The sequence below is a fragment of the Haemaphysalis longicornis genome, unplaced genomic scaffold (genome assembly GCF_048455015.1).
Source record: "Haemaphysalis longicornis isolate Haplotype H1 unplaced genomic scaffold, Haemaphysalis longicornis Haplotype H1 scaffold_2, whole genome shotgun sequence".
NCBI lineage: Eukaryota > Metazoa > Arthropoda > Arachnida > Ixodida > Ixodidae > Haemaphysalis > Haemaphysalis longicornis.
The window spans coordinates 84,082,328-84,089,985 of record NW_027526295.1 but is presented as its reverse complement, the minus strand read 5'-3'; the positions used below and the strand labels follow the sequence as shown (position 1 = coordinate 84,089,985).

Below are 7,658 nucleotides of genomic sequence, written 5' to 3'. Positions count from 1 at the left end.
GTGTAGTGGAATTCGCAGTAAGAGTACTGTCCGCAACAAAACTGTCCCTAAACCTGCAACCCGTTTTATGAGAACAGTGCAGCCAAACTACTTTGGCCACCAGCTCTAATACCTACCACGCAATTGGAACAATTTCCATTACTTACAAGAAAAAAATGTTCTGCCTCTCTTGCTCAAAATGACGTATATGTTCTGTTGAATTCACCTACTTAAACAAAAGCTTGTGTGGAAGATTTTCTTATGATCACTTTTTTACGGCAAAGCCAGTTGTGGCTGCTCAATAACCAATGCTTCAGAAGTATCAAATGCAGGTTGAATGTAATAAGCTTACAAATATAGCTAAAGTTATATAGTCTCCAGAAGGGGCCGTAGCATAAGACACATGGAAGACATATAATTCGTACCTTTGCGAACATTTTCACTTTCGGTGGTGTAATCCAAGTGGAAGGAAGCAGCTGCGGTGGCCGACGGACTCCTTTGGTTCAGATGATGGCAAACTGCTAGAATGTGTGTGTGTGTGGCTGGGTGCAGGGATGTGGACGCTTTATACCGCCTGCGCAGCCCCCTTCCGCCTGCCCTCACTCTCTCGCTTCTTTTGTGGTCCAAAAACTAGGAAGGCGTCGAGAACGATTTGCTTTTTGCAGAGGCGATGCCATTTAGCGACGCGTTGCAGTTAAGGCCCGCTTTTGTCGCTTTGTGAAATCTGTTTTGCTTTTCCGAAACTAGTGGCGGTGAAACAAGGTGGTCGGGCGAACTGAGAGGCCGCTCGCTTTCCTTGTTTGCTCTTACTTAATCACGTTCTTGCATTATATATTCCCAGTTCGCACTTAATAGGCTAGAATGAGGGTCAGCAACGTTTCGAATTGTAGGGCCGAGTTGCATGCTGGCCGGCACGGCGGAGGGCTGGACGGCAAATCGGGTGGGAGGAGGAGGGTGGCTTTGAACGCAAAAAAAAATGAAATAGCGAAGTGCTAATAATATTTGACAATACTGTGGTGAAGTGTGAATATGGGGGACAATTCAACTGGAAGCGACCAATTCTTTGTTCTTGTCTCGCTGCCTAACTCGATTTGAGAACAAAACTGGCGCGTAGGCGTTCAGATTGTTAGCGACGACCCCTGCACTAGAAGATAACCAACAGAGTCAGTGATGATCGTATGGAAATATTCGGGGCCGCGCGCCGTGTATGCGGCTGCTATGTTATGCAAATATAGAAGTACACATCTTTGCAGACAGCGGGCGTGCGATTTGGGGCTTGTTTTGCGTCGTTTAATAGCGCTTAATTTGTTTTTTTGACGCTATTGCCTCACCTACTCTCTAGTATACATGTACACTGCCGTTCGTAAATCGTGCGGCGTAAAACGTTACGCAAGAATCATTTAGTTTGCGAAAATACAAAACAAAATTTCCACTCGTTTTCAAGGCGGTGCCATGCCAGCAGTGTCAGCTGAGTCGGATGCGCAATTCTTGCGTTCGCCTGCATGCTCCCGCTGAAGCAACCTTTTGCAATTACCAGCAGCGTTCCGTGTTTATGCTACTCGTGAACTTTCATTTGTCGACCGCACGCAAGAAGAAAGAACGGTAATGGTCGTCAGGAAGTTAGACCACCCGAATAGGAAAAACTGTCCAACGCCGCGACGACTGCGACAGCTCGCTCAAAAGAATGCCGATACATCAGCTTGTTTTAGCGGATATTATTTTGTTTAGCCTCTGAAATTTCTTTATCGGGGTATTTCTATCCTCCCTGTTATTGCTCTTATCTTGAAAAGGCATATTTCCACCATAATGCAGAGCTTCCTTTATGTTCATAGCGTGTACGCGCCGAACCAGAACGGCTTCATACCAGGTCGCGGTACTCAAAAAGCTCTTGAGGAACTCTGTGATGTTCTCAATTCTGCAATTGATCATAATGAATTTGTATGTGCCTTATTTTTGGATGTATCAAAAGCGTTTGATTCTGTGAATAATCAAGTATTATTTGACAAACTATTTCATTATGGATTTATATGGCCGTTTTTGTCCCTATTAACTAGTTATCTCTCCATCCGTTTGCAAGTTGTTGTTATCGATACGGTCAAAAGTAATCCTCAGCATTCAACTACAGTGTCCCTCAGGGTTCCATTTTGGCCCCCAATCATTTTAGTATTTATGTCAACCATTTGTGCAATGTATCCTCTCACTGTCGCGTTTTTCAATACACAGATGATACGTTGTTACTGGCTCGACACCTTGATTTTAAAAAGGCAGTCGCACATCTAAAACATGACACTGAAAAAATTATGGATTGGTTCAGTAGCAATACGATAGCGGTGAATCATTAAAAGACACAGTTGGTTTATTTTCACAATACGCTGAAACTGATCCCGCTTGATTGCTCTATATTTCTGAATGACTGGAACTGCTTAGACTGTGCCTGCTCCCCCATAGTACCTGAATCAACCGTGAAGTACTTAGGTGTACTTTGTGATTGTGACCTGTCCTGGAACAGCCATGCTAGTTTTATTTGTGCACAGCGTCGAAAAATGTCCTGTCTGTTATACTCTAAAATCCCACTGCCCGGAATATGTGTGAAAACAAATTGTTCACGCATTGGCCTACAGTGTTGTGCGATATGGCATATGTTGCTTATATTTTTGTTCGTCGTTTTGGTAAAACAAGATTAACGCCATCCTCAAATCTATACTGAAGTCTGTTATTTATGGGGTGCAGTATGATAGGAGGGTGAGCATTTTCCGCTTCTCCGTACGCCCAAGTTTTCGCACCTTTTCAAGCAGACTGTTGTGCTTAATTATGTTTGGTCCAAGGAGTTATTTTCGGCCTATATTACTGTACGCGAACTTCGCCCGCGGTTCCGCTTTGATGTATCGTGGGTGCGCACTAGATATGGCGAGCGCCATCGCATTCACTATGTCCCCTCGCTTCTAAATACCTTAGCGGAGGAAATCTTTCCGTTAAGCAGTCGTAAAGAAATAAAGTCTGTACTGTTTGAATTGTATGACTAATCCCGTCAAATTGTATCACGAATCCCGTTTGAATTGTATGACTAATCCCGTCGAGTAGTGAATTGTATCCATCACGGAAATCTTTTATGTATGAGTGTTGTCAGATGCCGGGCACTGCCCCACAAGCCTACTGTGGATTTGGCAGGCACGCATGTGTATTTTGTACTTGGTTATAATAAATATTATTATTATTATCATTATTTAAGCGCTATTTCATACAGTATGTAGTCATTTAAACGCGCCACAAAGCCGTTAAACTAAGTACAACCAAGTTTCACTCTGGCTTGTATTGAAAACACGTAGAGGGCGGCGAGGATCGTCTGCTTTTGTACTACCCAGAGGCGTCGGCCACTAGCGGCGCTGCATGTCGGCAAAACTCCAGCGCTGGAGGTCTATTTCTTATGAAGCAAGGAAATTCGTGTTTGAGGGCGCAGCTCTTTGGTGCCGGTTCCTGGGCCGAGCGGCACGGCCATCGTCGTTGTAACCATGCGAAGGATGGCAATACCGAAGAGTGAAAGACAACCAAGGATGATACGATCGCCGAATTGGGAGGGGAGGACGGTTCGCCGTGGAGGCGTAGCGAGACGCTTCTCCAAAAGTGTGCGGGGGGAGGGAAGGAAGAGCAGTATGCTGAGCTCGCACGAGACGCCCGACGGCGCTACACTTGGCAAAAACGTTAGGGTAGCTTGCGCGGGACGAGGATGTGCTTTCGCTTCATAAGACGCAGTGCGCTTTCCCTTCCTCAGCCGCACTCGCGCCGCCGACGCAGAGGCTCACCGTCGATCCCTTCAAGAGAACTCACGAGTTAGTGCTGCCTCAGCGCACTGCAGCATTCAGGAGTGAGTGCTGAACTAAGAGTGAGGCAACCAGTCGTATGCTTCGTTAGTCGCTGCAGATAGACGAGCTTTCTGCCCGAGTGAAGGCTCTGCACCCCCGACGCCAGAACCCAAAGGGAGCGCTGAGCAATGAGCAAAGCAACAAATTCTTGTGCTTCGTAAGCCGCTGCAAAAACGTTTTCTGCAACCATACCAATACGTCTGCCTGAAATCCTTTGCACCAACATAATTTTCAGAGTCAAAACAGCGAAACAGCAGCGACGAAATTTCGCATTAGGGAGTATGGTAATCTCCAGCCATTTTTAAATATAATTATTTACTAATTACTAAGTTTTCCTTATTACTAATAAAAGGTATGTTCATTACGCACTGTATTCGGGACTTGGGAAAAAAAACATTTTTTCAGTCCCAGAAAAGTAAGGGTAGCCAATTGAGACAGTGCTAAAATGAGTCCTTTTTTTGTGTATGCTACACTGGCGAGGAGCAGCGTTCGATATTTGCCTATTTAAGCGGCAGAATAAAAATCAAGCCATCTTTTTAAAGAAAAGGTTAAAAGGCGAATCTTTCTCCCGAGCGACCCGAGTCAAAGTCAAACTCGAAAATCCAAACTGCTTTTACCGCGTTGGAGTCGCGCAATCGGATAGACATTGGCTCCAAAACGCGAGAGACCCGGGTTCGATTCCGGGTACGGGCAGCGTTGTTTTCACGAGAAGCTTGATGCGGCTTCACTTATCATCATCGTCGTTTTGAAAAGCCCATGGTGTAAAGTTGGCTTTCCTGCAGCGAGTACACGGTTTTCGAGGCCATCAGCGAAGCATATATATCGTCGCTTTAAAAACCGCGTCGTAGTTAATATCCCGGTGCTGTCGTCGTTCTCGGCATTTGAGGTTGGAAAAGTCGTAACCAACAGCACTCCTCCCCGCCAGATAATAGTTCGTTGCTACTGTTACAGGGTGGCTCCATATTCCATCGCAACGGAATTTACAGACTTTGTCAACATTTTCTAGGTCTAGCCGGAAACCCGCAGCCCACAAAACATTCAATCTACAAGTTTACGTCCCGAGCGACCCGAAACTTTTTATGCCGGAAAGCTAGAGAAGATGCCTTTATTTCTTACTGTCACAAAATAATTTTGTCACATTTAAGGATTAAGCAGATTCTTTGAATTCTTTGTGGCCGAGAGGGCTTAGGATTGGCCTGGACAATGTCACTCCAAGCATATAAAAACGCATTTTTATGTGCTTGGGATGAAATTTTTGCGGGGTTTCTTTATCAGTCGGAATAAAGGATTACGCAAGTACTTCGTGCTGGAAATACCGCAGTTAGATTTCCCTCACAGGTACCTACTAATGCCTCATTGACGCTTCTATGATGAGGACACTACTTCTCGAGGTCACGAGGACACTAATTCTCGCCAGGTGTGACACAGCGATTTACGCCATGAGAGCACTTTACCAAACGATGAAGGTGAATAAGCTCAGCACTTATTTTCAATGTGCCGCGTCATACCTACAATGACGACAGGCATTCTTTGCTGAACGGCTAATCTCGTCTAATTAACAAATAATAGCCGCAGTATACAGCTCTCCCGAAAACAGGCTGTGGACAGTAATGACGCGAAGTTCTGTCCAGACAAATCAGTATCTCCTCCGCAGCCCGCAATCAGCTGCATTGCATGCCTGCCTTATGCTACCGACTGTCGCACCTTAAGCACCCTCTCTTCCTGGCCGACAAAAATGGTATGACTTTCTTGTTTTTCTGCAGTTTGCAATGAATATATAATTTCATAAATTTGAGAAATGAGGGTATAGGGACATATACAAGCAATTTTGAACATGCAGCACTAATCTATTTACTTGCAACTCGTGTGTTTATGCTTTCCGTGGTAAATAATAACTCAACATGGCTAAAGACGACCTGAAACACCTTCAACAACCGCTCACCTCAATCCTCAATTTTTGATAATTTACAAACGTCCACCGTGTAACAACGACCTAAGAAAATTTCAGAATATTTTGTGGCTATAGGTTGGACTTTCCCCATTGCCGTACGTGGCAGAAGGTATTTCCAGCTCATAATTGAGAATTTCACTTTCCTTATGTCATCCGCTCCAAATTAGCTAGTGCTGAAGACAGAGGCTCCTGGCGTTCTGTTCTGCAGCGGGCTACGGAATGCAGTCAAGAAGTTTCATTTTTGAAATCTTCGACAAATCTTTGTCCAACAAAAGGTTTTCTGAAGTGTCTTATTTCACAGCGTTTGTTCGATACATCGCATCCTTACTCACAAACAACGAATGCCAAATAAAGCGTTCGTATGCGAACTTGGATGATCGCCGCTTCGGCTTTGAATAGAATTAACTTTTTTATGTGAACCAAAACTTTACTCTAATCGCAAACAGAATATAAAAGAAAGACACAAGTAAAACACGTAAAACTGAACTTTCTGGTAAGTTCAGAAAGAAAGTTAAGGTGACACTGACTTTTCGATTGCCCTGTTCACATTCCTTGCGTATAAATTGTAATCCGCCGCTCCAACGGCATCTTGCTGTACGAGTAAAACGTGTTATACACTGGTTAAGCATGGTGAACTTGTAAAAGGTGCATCTATCCGCAGCGAGTGATAAAATTACCGATTGCATATCGCCAGCGGCCTGGGTCCGTTGCCGCTGTGGCCGCTTTAGGAAACCATCAAAGCAAGACCAAAGTGCACAAGTGGACATGGTTTATTTACTTGAAATAAATGGGAACCCCATTTGGGTTGACTCTTTTAAATTACTCCAATACAGTCTTGCCTATCGTTTCCAGGGAGCGTGAGCCCCATAGGCACTGTGTTCGGCACCGTAGGCAGGCGCGGGTGCGTAGATGGCGACAGGAGCAGACGCCGCCTTGGCTGCGGCTTTGGCTGCGACTGGCTTGGCGTTGTACTCAGCGTCAGCGGTGTGACCCGGAGCAGTACCGGGCTCGTTGGTGTCGATGGTAGCGCGGAATCCGTTGGCATCGGCGACGTAGTTGACCTTGCGGTAGACGCCGTAGGCGTCTCTGTAACCGTACGAGCCAGTCTTGGCGTTGTTGGCGTCGCCCTGCTCCTTGTGGAAGCTCTGAGTGCCGAACTCGTCCACGTTGTCGTAACCGAAGCTGTACGGCTGTGGAGGCTGCGGGAGAGTCAACAATGCAGTGCAAATGTGTGAGTGAAGAGGTGCGTTCCTGACCCCAGGTGATCATTTTAGCAGATTTCAAAGTCGAAGCTGTCGTATCTTAGTCCAAACGCCGCAATGTACGTACGAACGCGTGCTCAGTAGGCTCGCTTTGATATAAATGATATGTTCAATAAAAGAACAAAGATTCGCAACCCTACTCGTTAAAAAGGTCTCTGTGAAGAAACGCATTCCGTTGTCAAGATGATGTTTTTATTGCGTGTTAAAGATTGATTATTAAACATTTGTGTTACCAACTGCCGATATATATATATATATATATATATATATATATATATATATATATATGGTACCTCTTAACTGCGTATTGGCGGATTTTAAATAAACGCGAACAGTTAAGAGCATCACCCGAAATTGGTTCAAAACAATAAACTGTCCGCCCTGCCCTCCCAATCTCCCCCAATCGAGAACCTCGCGTTAAGAATTTTTATCTATTGGTCAGCTTTTCGAGCTTTATCAGGGGTTAAATGATCATATAGCACTAGGTGAATGTAAACAGATTGAACTGAAACTTGGAACAAAAATGCCAATTTTTTTTAATGTGACGTACGTGCCTCGTAAGGATGTCGGAAGTTCTATACGAAAGTAACTTCATACAATTGTCAT

General features: G+C 44.8%; 1 pseudogene; it reads right to left on the bottom strand.

Moving 5' to 3' along the window:
- Nucleotides 1–6,629: 6,629 nt before the first annotated feature.
- Nucleotides 6,630–7,658, bottom strand: LOC144168119 (cuticle protein 10.9 pseudogene; annotated as a pseudogene).